Genomic DNA, 17,070 nt, shown 5'->3' on the forward strand with positions numbered 1-17,070 from the left:
ATATTTTATGCTGAGTCTTCTTTTGATGGGGAAAAAGTGATTAAAAACCAGCATGTCAAAACAAAGGGTTAAATCATCAGTTAAATAGAGCACAGTAACACTGCAAAGTTTGACTGTTTCTGGTTTTTAGAATGAATTTTCCTTTAAGCAGTAGCTAAATGATTTCCTTAGATTGTTCGTGTGTTGCACGAACCAGATCAGATCAGTCTTAAAGTTCACAATTTTCCCCAGAGTGTCTGAAATCCTACTACAAAGAGTCCTTTCGTCTTAAGAGTCTGACACCAAGTAGAAATAAATGGCTGAAATAATAACACCACTAACTTGGTTTAATTAATTGTATGTTTCTGTACTTAAGCTTGAAGGGTGGAAAGTATTTCTTTAAAGGCTACCTACAAAACTGGTGAATGAGCAGCCACTCAGGGTGCCACTTCAAAGAGAAACACCCAAAAGAGCAACAGAAGGGAAGCTGCTTTTGAATTCTCTGAGTTCCTCCTGGCAGCCCAGGGCTTGCAAAGGAAAACAACCCAGAAATGGTTATTTTCTTTTGTGTTAGTTACATAACCAGCTCCCAGCAAATAAAGCTGGAGGTGGAGCAGCCATACAAAACCCCACTTTGTAACCTGTGCCTGCACAAAAGAATCTCATGTGAATTTAGGCATTTTTCCTTCCTGGCAAAGGGAGATTCCTTACACTGCCTGCAGCCAGCTTGATAAAATTCAGGAGCCATGTGTTGCACTGGCGGATATTTTATAATTTGAGCCTTCATGGTTACTCCAGATTTGTACCTTATTGCTGAAGCAAACAAATCTTGGTTTCTACTATCTTTTATTTTTTAGATTTCTTTATATGCCATATTATAATAAAGTAAAGAAGTAGGGGAAGGTAACTGCAAAAGGGAAAGCTGGTTTTTACAACAGTGCCCAGTCCTCCCTTTAGGATCAGTTGAAACTCCAGAAATTGTGCTTTGATGTTAACCATCCTGTGCCACTTTAAACTCTGCCTTTGCAGCCGTGCTGTGGCTGCCATAAAGCAGCATTTGGGATGTAGGCTGCTATTTCACTGCTGCAGATGACAGCCCTGGCTGGTCAGCAGCCTTTGTTCTGATCTTTGTGCCCTGCTTGTCCTGCATCCCCCTGACTGCAGCTGGTGGATCCTGGCTCTGCCTCCCCCACAGCTCTGGAATGGCCTGCTCCTGGTTTGGGACTTCAGCTTGTGATTTACTGGTTCTAAAATCCCAGGATTACAGGTGTGCTCCTTTACTGTCCTCAGGTGTCAGCTGTAACACTGCTGCCAAGATGTCCTGGTGCCCTCATTTTTAAAGGGTGATTAGGAGACCAGCCTGAGAATAGCTGTAACTGATGAAAGGATTGAGAGAATTTATACATTTGGCAGTTCTAACCATTTTTTACACTTACTTTATAGACCTGGAAAGGAGGGACTTGCAATAAATACGAAATTCTAAAATGTCAACTATGCCCAACTTTTACAAATTTTATTATCATTACCTCTGTGAGAATTAAAAGTCAGTTCATGTACTCCAGAGCAGCAAATATTGTCAGACAATGTGTAATGGAAATTTCTGAGAGCCAATATTTAACATCCTGAAATGAATAGCATCCAGGATAACTTTTGAAATCGCTTGAATTCACTATATATTACAACAAAATATGAAGGTAAATATTAAGGTATTTTCATCAGATGGCTTTAAATTAATCTTTGGATTTTCTTTTAAAAAAAGAAATGAAGAATCTTTGAGTAATGGTGAAACAGGGTGCCACTCATATTGCTCTCACTCTGAAGCATGACATAGAGAAAAACTATTTGGAAGTAGTTCCATTTCCATGTTTAAACTCTTGTTATTTGAGTCCAGAATGCTCTGAAATTATCTGGTTTAGGCCTTGATACTGCAAATTAACTCTGGGTAGTTAGATCCATAAACAGAGGCACAGCAAAACGCCACTGAAGTGAGCACAACATGTGTGGCCCGGGGCTCTGTCTCACGGGGCTGTTTGCTGGGGGTTTGTTTATTTTGTAAGTGTTCTAAAATGTTTCCCAAGTAAGTATGTGACATTCCATAAATGACAGATCAGTAGCAGCAAACTTCAAACTCTCTTACAAAGTAGCTTTTCTTGGCTTTGTTTAGGAAAGTCTCTTTGATTCTACTTGTATTTAATGTGCTGCTGGGTAACTGTGGAACATACATCTTCTTAAACCAAATTCAGAGAGTACCATGAACTGACACCTGCTTAAGTCTTTAATTAAAAAGTGGTTTAATCTCTAACAATCTCTATGTACATAAGCAGAAAGTATCTGTGTTTCATGTGTACTTTGAACTGCCATTCATTTAAAAATCAAAGATTTGTAAATGAAACACAGTATGCCAGACATGATGATGTTTGACTGGAATCTCTTCTTGTTGGCATAGACTGAATTTCCTGGTGCTGTCAGCCCCCAGGAATACATTCTTATTAAAAATTACAGAGAGAGGGAAAATATAGAAGGAAGGCTGTCTTAAAATGTGTATGTATCAACTATATAAAAATATATTTAAAGCAGGCAAACAAACACCTACTGTGGGATCTGCAGTGGAGAACTGCCAGTGGGATCAGACTTTTGTAGCTGCGTATCTTGCAGGTGAGTATGCTGAAGGAGCCTCTTCTACACCAAGTCTAGGTTTTAGGGTAACAGATTTTTTTTTTTTAACAATAGCTTCTAAAGTAGTGGTTGCCCACGGAGCTGCATGCAAGTAATGGGTTTATGACTAGCCTTCAGTGAAGAATTTAAACTTAAAAGCTTGTCTTGCTGTAGCTGATATCTTATTCAGTATATCCTTTCTGATCTTATACACAGTATCTCAGATTAGTGTGGTTGAGTATATTGAAAGTAATAAAAAACAGACACAGAAAAATTGTTGTATGTTTAAAGAAAAAATCATAAAATGAAAGAGGAAGTGCATCATTTATTATAACACCATGTAGACTAATGAAAAACATACTGCAGGCTGGAAATTTGTTAAGAGCTGAACTCAAAAAGTTTCCACTCCCAAAAAATGCCTTGGGGCCTCCAGCTGTAAAGGCCTGTGGGTAAAGAGGCCCTATAGTAAACTGACATAAAAAATAAGTACTCCATAAACAGTCAGCTCCTGTTTCACAACAGTTGGAAAGATATTTTTAAGAAGTATTACTATTGATGCAGACTGTACTTTATCAAAGTAAAGGGAGGCAGTGCATTTCACTAGAATGTTAAACTGGGAGTTGGGCACTGGGCACCAAAATGTTTATTGTACATAGGAGAATATGAAAAAGATGAGGTGACCTGCTGAGGGTGACAGAACAGCAGCTGGTACTGGCAGAGCTGGAATTAACATTAAATAATTTCTAGCTTCTCATCCTTTGCTCATTAGACTGGGCTGTACAAGTCCCCTGTTCCTCTCCGTGCTGAACAGGTGCCACCCCTTGTACCCAAGAATGTTCTTTTGTTGTGTGCAAATACCCCCTGAGAGTTTTGGTGGTGTTTCCACCATAAGTGCTCACATGAATGGAATTAATTGGCCTCTTGAAGAAGACAAGATGAAGTTTTCTGTCTGTCCTCTAAATCTAAACAGATTAAGTTTAGATTAGAAGTCTTTCCTAAAGGTGCATCTTCCCTGCTGAGCCAACAAGGGCTTGGCTTTGGCTTTGCCTTTCCCTTTCTCCCTGCTCAGCCCTTGTGAGTGACACTCATTCCCAGGGGCTGTGGGCTTCCAAGGCATGTTAAACCCTCAGGATGCTCTCCCAGGAAGGCTTTGCAGCCTCCATTCCTGCTTCACATGCCTTGGGAAGCAGTTTGCAGAAGTAATCCCAATTAAACCTTCTGATGTGCTTCCAGGCTGTTTCTCCAGAGGTTTCCCTGCCCGGCAAAGAACCCTGGAGTGCATCAAGGATGATGGGACACTTCCACACTTCCAGATTTCACAAACTTAGTAAATTGAATGTAACTTTATGAAACTGTTTAGGTGGCAGCTTTGTGATCTTTGAGAAGGACAATCGGAGAGTTAATACCATTTATCTTAGCTATGTTTTCAGTCTTGGTAATCCAGTACCTTTTTACAGAAATAAGTATCAGGTCTAGAAGTCCCAGTTTTGGTAAATATTTTCACAGTTTTACATTGATGAAATAAGCATGCACAGTAATAATCACACTGTATTGCTACAGCTCTACTTACATGAGGTGCAGCCCAGGAGAATATCAGTCTGAGATGGAGCCACTGGGAGGAGAAAAGGGAAAAAAAAAAGTGAAACAGTTACTTCTAGGTGATTGAAAGAAATGAAAATAAAATTTAATCAAATCTGGTAAATACAGATCACTTTCATTTATGTGTCTTGCATCTCCCTATACGATCCCTGTGTAGCATTTACAGTACCCAGTGTTTTCATCCAGTGATTAGAGAAGCTGTAACATAATTGTTCATGGTGTTTGATGCTGTAATGCCTCACAGTGGGGCTGATGGTTTTATTTACACTTGTGAGGTGAACTGAAGATCTTGGATAAAAGCTGCAGATTGATCTAAAAATATACCCATAACTTCCTTCTCCTCATTAAAAATGTCATGCTTGGTGGGTTAAAACTGACATGTAACAGTCCCAATATGAAATATTTGTTCTGTAATGGGAAACCACGATAAATGTCACTTTGGTTTGTTACTGCTAGAAGTGGTGGGTTTGGCACGCAGTGTCACATTAATTCACTTTACTGAGTATGTGTTTGCTCCTTTGCATGCCAAGGGGAAAAAATATAGAGAATTATATTTTATTGCATTATAAAGAGTGTAATATATCTGTCCACTCGAAATTTATAACCACCATTTCAGTGTATCTTTAGATAAGATCCAACTTATCTAAAGGAGAAGAAGAAATAAATAAAACACTAATTTCCATATGTATTGCAGTACAGAAAAAAAAACAAACAAGCATATGTAAGGAATTAAAGAGGTTTGAGCTGAGATTAATGATTGAACACTAATATTTGTAGAGAAAGGCAAACTTTAATAAGAGTAGCTGAGTTCTCCCCTAAAAATAAAGATTAACTTGTTCAATGGTACTTAATTATGACTGAATTTTGAGGTAAGTAGAATACTTAATCTGGGAAAAATGTTTTAAGATAGCTGTCTGTGCCACTTCATTCTTTCTTGTATTAAAGTTTTATTGAGAGATTCAGAGCTGGTCTATAAAAGATTTGATCTCATTCTGATCAAATGATTTTTTGTCTACTATCAGCACCAGTTATGGTTATTACTACGACATTTTCCAGTCAGGGCTCCCCAGCTCCCCTGCTCTCCTTGGCCTCTCTCTGCCCTCTGTTTGACATCTTGTGGTTGGCATTTAAGGGCCCAAGAAAAACAAACAGTGCAACCAGTATTTTGCTTGCAATTTTAGTTTCATAGTTTGATGGAGAATAGTAAATAGAAAGACAAACTGTTACTATTTTTATGTGGTCTTGGTCCTAAGAGAAAGGGATTTCCATGGCTAACATGACTTTGTGATGTGCCACACAGGTGGAAATGCCCAACACCAACTCTGGTGGCTGTAAAACCCTGCAGTAGTGGCTGGCTCATCACAGTCTCTGGCTGGCCTCACTTCTCAAGAACAAAAATAAATCAGACACAAATCCAGGCAAAGAAGGAGCAGCTGTTCTGTTCATACTTCCATGCAAATTTAAGTCACATTCAGGCAAGTAGTGGGACAGCTGCCCCATGCTTTAGAGCAGAAACTGATTGTGGAGAGCTTGTCCTGGTGCCTGTCACTGCTGAAGTCCCACCTGGACACAGCTGGGACACATCTGGAGCTCTGGGAGCTCCAGCTGTGTAAGGACAGGCTGCAGGAGATGCTCCCCCTGAGTAATGCAGGCCTCCAGAGCTTTAGTTGTGTCCTGTTGGCTCATCTCCACGTGGGCATGGGAATCACTAGAGTTAGACATGGGAATTGTTGAATTCAGCTGGCACACTTGCACAGGTTTCTTTATACGCACAGCAATGTGCAGTGCTGGGATCACTGCTGTGTGCCCATGGAGTTCCTAGGGCTGGCTTGCAGAAAGGCTCTGTGGTCACCCAGCAGCCTCCAAAGAGCAGCTTTGCTACTGCTGACCTGCTGCAGCTCCCAAGGATAACGTGGGACTGACTCACTGCTTTCCTCCTTCCTTCCTCAGTAGCCCTCCTGCATTGATTCTTTTGCTTTCTGATCCTTGCTGTTGGAGTACAATTTCTTTTATGTAGTAAATAATGTTTCAGGATTGATTAAATCACAACATGAATCATAATGGGAATGCTGAGCTGTACACAGGGCTCTTTAAATCTGTAAGTCTGTGGAGATGAATAACAAGTTCTGTAGGGACAGCCTTAAAGTGGGTTTGCAGTTTTGCTGGGAGCTGAACTCAACTGGTTTTTGTTTTAATGTAGTCAACTTGAGTGGAATAAAATGCTGGTTAATCAGTTTGAAATGAAATTGTTGCATGGGCAGAGTGAGCATAGTTATTTCTAGATAGCTTAAAGAATGGAGTATGATTTCAAAGGTCATGTGTAATTATACTTTTATTCATGAGGCCTGTGTTTTATATTCTAAGAAATATAATTAATGTATTGTATTAATCATGCAGAATTCTGAATCAGAACATAAAATTTTGCAGTGCTATAATTAAGAGAAATGAAAGTGATAAGGAGTAACAGCCATGTAGCTAATGAGGGAGTTAATTTCAACGTGTGTTTTAGGCCATTAAGTACTACATGCAAGAAGTGCTGCTTTGCCAGCACAAAGCAAAGGAAGGCAGTTAAGTACCACTCCCTTCCCCAGCCAGCATCACTGGGAATTCTGGAGAGCTCCAGCTGCAGTTCCAGCAGGAGCTTGCACAAGAAATGTGCAAGGAGATACAAATCACTGGTGCAGATTGTCCTTTAGCAAGGAAAATATTTTGTATTCTGCATGTGAACATGAATTTTTCTCTATGCAAATATTTTTATCCTTTCAAGTTGGACAAAGTTTTACAAAGTTATAAAGCCAAGAGCTTAGGTGTTTTTTTCTGTGTGTCAGGATCTGCAGGCCATCCAGGACATCCTTGTTGACGCTGTGCTTTGCCTTTTCTTTTTTTTCTTAAGAAGTCTAAAGTGTTTTCCTTGTGTGGTTTCGCAACCCCATTTTTTTTTTCCAAACAGCAGGAGTCCTATCACTAGATCAAATTTGGAATTCACTGCTTCCAACAATTGTCTAATGGATCCACATATTTACACAGCATGACACTGGCATCCAGATAGTGTCATGAAAGTCTCAATCAGTACTACTGTTTTGTGCTTCCTCCCTGCTTAAAAAAAAAGAAAGGGGAAAAAAAAGAGTAGAAAAAAGGGAAAAACTACAGGCACTTTTTTCCCTGGTGCTCAGGGGAGCAGTAAATGCTTCAGCCACCAGTACTTGCTCACAAAATTTTGGAAAAGTCTTTCCATCTGCTCTGATTGAAAATGCCAACTCTCAGATATTTTATCAGTACTTATTGTATCAATAAACAGATCTTAAAATCATAGACTCCCAGAGCTGCCTGGGTTTTAAGAGACCTTAAAGATCTTTTACTTCATCCCCACTGCTGTGGACACACCAGACCAGGTTGCTCAGAGCTCCATCACACCTGGCCTTACTTCCAGGGATGAATGCTACAAAATGGGAGACTGGAAAATAATATTTCCAGACCCAATCCTTTCTTCCTTCCTGAGCCTTCCTGCTGAAGGAAAACTTGATTATCTGTGTAGTGCTGTGCCCTTAACTTGCAGCACCCACACCACTGCCTCGAGAAAGCTCCAGCTGCTTCTCCCTGCCACTGATGTGTCCCTGTGGCCATTTGTGTGGCATTATGGTCAATCAAATCACCCAGAGGATCTTTCTGAAAACCAGAGTACCCAGGAGCAGCCTCAGGCACTTGGCATTTGTGTAGCATGGGAGGACCATTTCTAATTTACTTGCCCGGGTATTTTGCCAAGTGTTTGATTGGTGTTCCCTGTTATTGGATGTAAATAAATCAGTAGCAATTACTTGGCAACAAGCGTCCACGGTCATTTGCTCTGAAGAAACTTAGTCCCTGGTAGCATTAAGTGAAGGAAGGGGGGTTTGGCTAGGACACCAGAACTTTTATTTTTTTTTTAATGTTCCCATGGGATCATTCACTTCCACACAAGCAACTGCCTGAACTGGCCAAGTGGTCTTGATTTAATGTTGCTTTATGAACACGACTTGTTGCAGCTGCAGGATGTCATAACCTCTATTTCCTTAGCTTAGATTTGAAATCTGGAGCCATATGATTCAGATGAACCACAACTGCCCCTGCTTAATTTAACTTGATGTATTTGTTTTGAAAATACTCATTGTTCACTCCAAGTTTTAGCTGCTAAATGAATTAAGCTGATCTGCACTGTTAAATGCGGAATACTGACCAGCTTGATTAAAAGCTGCAAAGAAATCTCCAGTAATCTTTAACTTATCAGTGCCAATGAAAATATTTCATCAGTGTAAACCTAAAAAATCAGAACTTGTTTTAAATACAATAATTAGAGATTGTCCCTGAGATGAATGTAGCTCTGATACAAAAAAACCCTCAGATTCTTGCAAAAATAATTGTATGTTGTACAGTATTTCAGGGAAGTACAGTGAGCTCACCAAAAACGGTTGCTGCAGACAGGATTTGGAGTACAAGATGATGAGCAGTACTCAGTTGGCTTTGCACCCAAAATTTGATTTTAAAGGGCTCCTGTTCTTGTGCAGCTTAGAAACTTTTGCATTTGAAGTAAAGCCAACTGGATTTGTAAAGATACTTATCTTATTCTCTGGCCCTACTCAAATCACCATAAAATATTAAGGCTGACAAGCCTAACTTTATATGCTTCTCAATTAATATTTTTATGTTAGATTATAGTACACACAGATTTGCACAAGTGCCAGGTTTGAAGTCACTCAGCTGGTTTCCAAGTGGCAGATGCTGCCTTCACTACTGTGTGTCTGCTCTCCACAACAGTAATATTAATGTCAGAGTTTAGTGTCTTTCCTTGTAACTTGTTGCATTAGAGAAATCTTATGCAACAAGCAGGCAGAATAAAAGCTGTGCCACATCCTTTCTAAAAATACTTGATCTTTAAAGATACCTTTAGATGTGTAAAATTAAAAAAAAAAAAAGAAAGAAAAAGAGAAACAGTCTTTGCCATGGCTGTAGTCCATTAAATACAAAAAAACCCAAATATTCCCCAGCATCTGCAAACCCACCTTTTATTGAAGAGACTGAGACATAGCAGAAGTGAAAAATCACCCAAGAGGGTTTGCTTATGTACCCAGTCACTGAAGGTCAGTCTCAATTGCTAATATGTGCTATGAGATTTTTTTATTGCTTGTTACATAAATGAGGATTCATTTACAGGCTCTAATTTTTAGAATTATATTTTTATGATTAAGTTTATAAATGTCATAATCTAATTACATTCTTAACTTCCACTTTCTACAACTGCTTGTTTGTAGTGATATTTTATAAATTTTCTTATTTAGTTATTCTTAGATTCTCAGAGAGACTAAACAAAGTTTGAGAGCTGGGATGCTTTCCCAAATGTAGTTTAGAGCTGTTGGGCAGTCAGTGAACTGCTTGTGCAGTCTGAAATAGAAGTGGCCCCAGCAGCACCTGCTGGAACAGCATCTGCAGGATGCTAAGTTTGGCAAATCAACACCTGTGTGTTGGTAACCTGCAGGTGGATCAGTGTGAGGGCACCCACAGAGCTCCTTCTAATTGTCAGGTTTGTCTTGTGGAGTGGAAAAGTGCAGAGGAAATGGTATTCAAATACTGAAAATTACCTTACAATTAACATGCAATTTCAGTTGATGGATTTTGGGCAATTCTACTTCCTGCCAACCTGCATGGACTGAGTGAGGTTTCTTTTCCTCCTATTTCCTCTCCCTCCCAGGGTATTGTAACAAACTGGTTCTGACTTTAGTGTAAGGCAGTGGAGCCATTCTGGATTTAAAAGCTGGTGTTGGTGTCTGAAGGCAGTGCTGTGGCCTGGGGACTTGGCTGAATTCCTTAGCAGTGGTTCCATGACCAGCTGGAGCAGTTTCTTGCACTTCACCATCCCTTCCTTTTTTTGACATGGTCACTGAAAATTATTTATGCACCCTAAGATTCAACCCATCCCATATTAGACTTCAATGTCCCAGCCTTGAAGGCTGACCTGAGTTTATTTATATTCACACAGAGAGCTGACATTTCACACATCTCTCTGTCAGATCTGCAGAGCTGATGGCTGAAGAGCACTTTCTGTGACCTGCTGACAGCTCGATGGCACCATGTGTGGCCAGGCAGCTCCAAATGGGGGATGTGTTTGCCCCTGGCTCTCCTGGCGCGTTGAACGTGGGCACTTTCCTGCCACCAGCCAAATGTGACCACCTCCAGTCACTGGGATGCCTGCATTGCCTCCTGTGCTGGTACCTGCCTGATGGCACATGGTTATCTCTCAGCTAACGACACAGAGCTGCCTTCCAGCCTGTCCTCAGCAGCAGAGGTTGCTGACTGGGAGGTGTGCACCTTCCCCCAGAGGGGAAGGATTGCGGAAGGGAGTTTGAGCAGAGGATGGTGAGTGGTGTAGTGCTCCAGCAGGGAGAAGCTGGAGGTGGGCTGAATGTATTGTTGAGACAGAAAAGAAGAATGGGATTTTGCAACAAGGAGGAAGTGGTGTGGTTGATTTGCCACATCACAGTTCTCAGTGGCCCACCCATTTGTTTTGACATAAATACCGACTCTGGAGCTATGTCGAGGCATGAAGACGATGCGTACCCTTACACTTGTGATCCTCAGGGTTTGTTGCTGCTCTTTTGAAGAGTGAGCTTCATGTTTTAATGTTTTGTTTGGAGACTCAAGCATTTAGGTTTGTAATTCTGCCCTTCTAGCCATTTCCCTGATTTACCTTGCAGAGTAAACATTCTTTTGTTCCGTTTCCCAAACTTCCTTTTCCTCGTCTTTGCTGTTGGCTTAATTTTGAGATATGATACTCAAGTCAGAGGTGTCTCCTTGAGAGCAAAAAAAAAAACCCCAACAGCTAAGGGTTTGAGTGAGCTAACTATTTTCTCTGTTTAGAAGCAGCAGCTTACTTTCCAGTATTCTGGAAATCCTCAAACACAGATCCTGCCAAAGGCACTGACTTAAACAGCAGCAGTGCTTAGGAGAACATGCTCAGGTTTTCTGGCAGCTCCTACAAACCACTCAGAATAAACAGGCACATTGCTTGCAGCGAGTGCCCTGTAGTTTGGAAAGCACTGTTGAAGGTAAATTTGTGAAGAATTTCTTCTTGTGGTTATAGTTCTCCATTTCCATATCTTCTACAGTGAGTCCAGTTTCCTCAGGGTTTGATATCTAGGATCTTAATATCAAATCTGGAATTAATACAGCTGTATTAAGAGACTAAGACATTTGCAGAGTTCATAGCCATAATTCACTGTGTGGCACAGTGGGGAACTCAGTGTGTTTTAAACATTCTCCCCCTGTGCTTGTACAGATTTTTATAGTTGAATTGAGAATTTATAACATGCTGGGTCTCATATTCCAGGTCTGTTTGTTTCTAAATCTATACACAGAACATGGACTAGGTCATAAATTTTTGCAGATGAAATGAAGGCTGATTAGAATTTTAATATTAAGGAAGGAAATGGCCTTGGGTAGAGCACTACAGAGCAGAACAGGCCTTCTGTTAATACACAAGAGTATTACTGTTTTCTTGAACTTTGCCTTCCAATCCAATTACAACTTGTGCCTAGAAATCATAACTCTGGTGCCTTCCAGTTGATAATGTTGAATGTTATCCTTGTCCAAGCTTATATAATTTCCAGTAGTAAAAACAATCTTGATTATAAAACAGCGAGATAATATACTCTTAAAACTGAGTTACGGGCAATAGTACATGGTTTTTGTTGATAAACAAAGCAGTCATGATGGTATATCAAATTGACCCAGTTCTGTCTCATTTTAAATTAAATGAAATCAAGAGTTTTTTCTTGGGACGTGCAATTCCTGTGATGATATATTGTGTAACTCACACTTCGTGATAAGAATGAAAACTCATTTCTTTCAGTGTAAAAGATTTTTTTTTTCCCTGAATCAAGCAAAATAACGGGAATCAGTGTGCTGGCTTTCATTTTAAGCACTTCAGTGATAGCATCATGCTCACAGTATGAAATGAGCTCATCCAAGGAGTACTTCCAGCCAGTTCCCTTATCAGCGTAAGCCATCGTAGCTCAGAACGTGTCCTCCGTGTCCTCCTCCCCTGCCCTCACTCCTAACTGGCTTGGACCAGATGCTGCATAATTCCCTGGCTCTCTATTGACCATCCCTTGGCTGCAAACATCTTTGTTGCACATTGACAGCAGAAAATATTATTACTGAAGTGTGGAATCACATTCTGGTATTACTTCATGAAAATCGATTCTGATTCCTCGCTACTTCAGAGCATGTTATTAGCATAGTACAACTAATCATTTTCTTACAAAGGGAATGACAATTGTATCCTTGTTTAGATGCTGCCTGTGTATTTATAGGATATAAATATATGTAGCCAAATGTGGTGCCTAAACTTGGCTGCTTCTCCTGCTGGTTTCTGTGGTTTTGCTTTCTTGTCCAGAAAAAGTGACAACATTTTCAACTCTCTTGCATCCATCACCAGGTTTGGTGAGATGTCCACTCTTGGCAGAAAAAGATCAATGCAGATTTGTTTATTTGAGCCTTTGAATTGTATAGCAGACTTCTATCATTTATTATCTATCTCTAAGAAGTTTTGTTTATCATTCTCACACCATTAAAACATCACATTAGTGGCACAGTCTGAAACATATTTATCGCACTCTAAAATCTCAAGGGGTTGTGCACAGGCTGTTATGCAAGTAGGTTTATTTTAGATTTCTTCCTTTTTTCTTTAATCACTTGTGTAATGTGTTTCAAATGTATGTCTGATGTTGATTCCTTTTTGTGTTCCATCAGGGGCATTTGATTTTGCAGCTAAAAGGATTGAATACAAATGTTCTTTTTGCATGGGTACATAAGAGGGTATTTTCTTCTTTCAGGCAGAGAAGGGCATTCCTAGGATTTAAGGCCTGATAAAGCAACGAAAAATGCAGTAAATCCAAAAATGCTAAAATATTAATGTATTTTTATAATTTGGAGGTTTTTATATGGGGGTGAATCAGAGCAGAAAGAACAAACTATATGAGAGATACCATTCCAAATGAAGAAATTAAAATTATTACATTTGTGTCATCCATATTGTAAGAACAGTATGGAAGAAATCTGACTTCTTTAGTGATTTTCTCCCCCTATATTAGCCCACAAGTCTTTCAGTAACCAGAAATAGACAGATTTGTGATTACTTGGTATAATGAATCTGATGCTGAGAAAGAGAGTTGTAGTCAAAGATTTTTGTTTCCTCCTGTTTCTTAAAGTAGAAAAAGGCTAATGTTTCCTTTCTTTAATTTGATAATACTGTTCCCAGGGTAAGGTACACAGATCTTCTTTGTAGAGCTTATGAATTCTTTTGTTTAATTTCTTGCAGTTTTTGGGCACAGCACAGTAAGTTTAGTGTTGGTATCTGCATTAGACTTGGCATTTCAGAAACATTCCAGTTTAAAGGTTCTGCTGTGATTCAGTGCTGAAGGTGCAGTGAGTTGGCAGCTCTGGAGAGACTCATTTCTTTTTGGTGCCATATGTTATCTTTGATCAGGAAACAATTTGAACTGAGATGCCTTCAGAAAATAACATGAGAAAATATGGAAGTCCAGACCTTACCAGACAGTTTTGCTTCAAGGGAGGATCCAGTTGTGGTTTTGCCTACAAACACTTCTTATTTGTTGAGTTCCAGTTCTTAATTACTCACAATTGTGAGGGATTTCATGTCAGCCATGTGAGCTCTGTGAGCATTCAAAACTGAATTAGCATTATGAGCTTTCCATTTATTTTTAGTCCTTCCCCCTCCTCAATTCACCTCACTCAAAGGCTGAGGAGAAGGGAATGTGACTGCAGGTCACTTTTTTCAGTAGGCTACAAAGCAAAGCCTAAGCCAGTGATCCAGCTGGCATCTTACACTAGAAGCTCCTGAAATAATCCAGGTATCATAGAAAATTCAAACCAGGCAGTTGGTGACACCCAGTGCTCCAAAACTAACGAGTGCTGCTTGTAGTGACAGACACAGGCAAGCAAACACTCCAGGAGCAGTGTTCCTGTCACTTAACCCTGGAGATCTTCCCACCCAAAGTGGTACCTGCCCTGCTCAGTGGTCCTTAAATAACCAACCAACTGCAGAAGCCGCATGTGTGTAACCCAGAGTGTCCCCATGAGCACTGAAAGAATTTTACAGCTTTGTCAGACACCTCTCCACCTAAGAGTTTCCAGAAGAACTGGTGGGAGTGCAGCTAACACCTTCACCCATCATTCTTCCTGAAGGATGATGCTATATCCAATGCTTGTTCAGGCAAAGACATCCTAATCTTATTGTAATAGGTTCTAATTACTCACTTCTGCAAGATCCCTGCCTGGGAGTCACCACAAGCCAGATACACTCTGTGAGTGATTATCCCAAGAAGTTCTTAATTACTGTGGAGTCTCTCCAGCTCTTTAAAATGCATTGCCTGTACTGATACCATAAATCCATTTTCCTCTCCACTTGCTGTGGAGCCCTTTGTACCCTGGGTTCTGTGTTAATGAAGAACCAGAAGTGCTGCTGTGGCTTATCCCTCATGCTGCTGGCTGTCATCTACAGCTGAGCACGTGCCATGGGGACAAGGCTACAAAAGACAGTGATAACCCAGCAGGTCAGGTATTAGATGGCCTAGTTTTTAAAATTCTGATTTATCATTGTGGAGAAAGAGCCACAGAAATGCTATGGAATTGTCTGTCTTTGTAGTGGATTTTGTGGCTTCCTATTTGCAACATTTGTTGCGAATAAATTTTTGCACTTTGGCCAAAACAAGACTGTTTTTATGACTTTACTTCAAAATGTGTTGAAAGCTTATGTTGCTGTGTTATTTATTGTACAGCACTTAAATAACTTTATATAGTGAACATATGCTAAAGCAGAATTCACAAATGGCATCTCCCTCAGTGTAACTTCAGAATTTCAGAGGACCTGCAGTTGGTGTCCTACTGCAACCACAGAACTTTGCAAGGAAGACAAAAATTCTAAATTCTAAAAGTTTTGGGACAGAATTAGAAAAATTAAAAATACTTGAAATTGTGACAGTACCAGGAACATTAAGCCTAATTTGACTGAAATCCAAATACAAACCTTAATCTAAGAAGCTAAAAGGAAAGTAATGAAAGATACAAGGCTTTTACTAGGGATGAAGGATTTCAGAAGCCTTTAGAGGTCTGTGTGCTCTGTTATATGGGTTATGTTTCTGACACCTCCCAATGTGGATCTAAAGTAGTTTTTTATTTAAAAAGGAAAGATATACAGGCAGTTTGGCAGTAGATCTACTCTCTGAAGAGATAAAAATGCCTAAAAACCTCTTGACAGTTGCTTGTAAGAGGAGCTGTATTAGATATTTTTCTCCTTTTATTTCTAGTAAATTTATTGGCTGAACAGCTTAGGAGGTGTTTCAGGCTAATTATCCATTTTCAAGCAACAACTGTGTCTCCAGTCTTTTGAACATGTGCCAGTTTTAAACTGAAAACAAACCTTGATATGACTGCACTTTTCACTTCTTTAGATTTTGTCTTTAGTAAACTTTTGTATATTTGTATTTTCATATGTGTGCTCCTACTGTCAAATGTGTGTTCCTTTTACCTCAATGACACAGACATCCTAAACCAGCTCTGCTTACTTAAGTGGTTAAGGAAGAGTGTTTTGCCATATCAGTTCTTACACCAGGTATGTCTTTTCCTGTTAAAGCACTCCTACTCCTAAAACATTTCCCATTATCACTGGTGTCCTGACAGCAATAATCTCTGAGGAAGTCTAATCTGAGATCAGATTAAAAAAACCCCTAAAAATTCCTAAAATCCTGTGAGCTCAATGTAACTTTTGTTCTATGGTGACCAAAGGGTAAAAGAAACCCTTTTAAATAAACTTGTTCTCTTTCTAAATAGATAACTAGCCAAATGCATTTCAAGTATTTGTTCAACTGATCAAATATTGCTTTAGGTTTAGAAAACAAATTAACCAAATGTTTGAAGAATTAGACATTTTGTACCTGAACAATTCTCTGTGTCATTAGTTCTGCACTGATGACCCTAAGTACTGTGGTCAAAATAAAAAACCCTTTCCATGAAAATAATGGTTAATTTTTAAATTTTTTTTTTAGTTTGTCATGAAACAACTAAACTGTGGAAGTTCACACTCTTTTTATTTTATCTTTTTACTTAAGAGGAAGTCACACCACTGTGTCAAATTTAAGTTCTTACTTCTTCTGTGGATACACTGATGGGCTGAAGTACATATATATATGTATATACATATATTTGGCAGAAACATAACTTGATAGTTGAACATCAGTTTGAATTTGGGATAAATATTAGTTTGAATTGGAGATAAACACGTTTCTATGTGTGTGGGTTCAGAAAGCAGAACAGTCTGTCCTGACACTAAATAAACACAGTTCCCAGGTGGAAATTCTCAATTAAGATGTCAATTAACTTCTAACTCAATGGCTGGGCTTTAAGATCCTGGCAGTGTTTGAATCACTGGTATTAGATACCATTCTTCTTTCTGCTCTGGAAGTAGAAGCTGCGAACTCCTTTTTCACACTGTTAGGGTAAGATTTTCTACTAACTAGCTAATAACAGGAGTGGACTCAGAGACACACAGGCATGTAAAAGACATTTTTGTGTCCTACCTATGACAAAGAGTTTTAAATAGACCAAAATAAAGTTTTGGCAGTAAGATATCAAAATCTCAGTTGATTCTTACAATTGCTCTGTTCTGTTCTGCTGGTAGTGTCTCCTATCACAGTGTGTGCCCACTGTGAGCTTACAGACTTGGGTGATTTTTGGATGTTCTGTTTACAGAATGGTGAGGCTTTTCTAAAGGATCCTCGAGGTTAATTC

General features: G+C 39.4%; 2 protein-coding genes across 2 annotated transcripts in view; one reads left to right on the forward strand and one right to left on the reverse strand.

Moving 5' to 3' along the window:
- The window catches only part of C17H7orf50 (chromosome 17 C7orf50 homolog), a 119,583-nt gene that overhangs the window by 62,856 nt on the left and 39,657 nt on the right, over nt 1-17,070 (forward strand). The window lies entirely within an intron of this gene.
- The window catches only part of GPR146 (G protein-coupled receptor 146), a 48,719-nt gene that overhangs the window by 22,559 nt on the left and 9,090 nt on the right, over nt 1-17,070 (reverse strand). The window contains exon 2 of the mRNA XM_059484121.1: nt 4,205-4,246. The gene's annotated coding sequence lies outside the window, so the exon portion shown is untranslated. The remainder of the gene's footprint in view (nt 1-4,204; nt 4,247-17,070) is intronic.

This window comes from Ammospiza nelsoni, chromosome 17 (assembly GCF_027579445.1).
Source record: "Ammospiza nelsoni isolate bAmmNel1 chromosome 17, bAmmNel1.pri, whole genome shotgun sequence".
NCBI classification, from domain to species: domain Eukaryota; kingdom Metazoa; phylum Chordata; class Aves; order Passeriformes; family Passerellidae; genus Ammospiza; species Ammospiza nelsoni.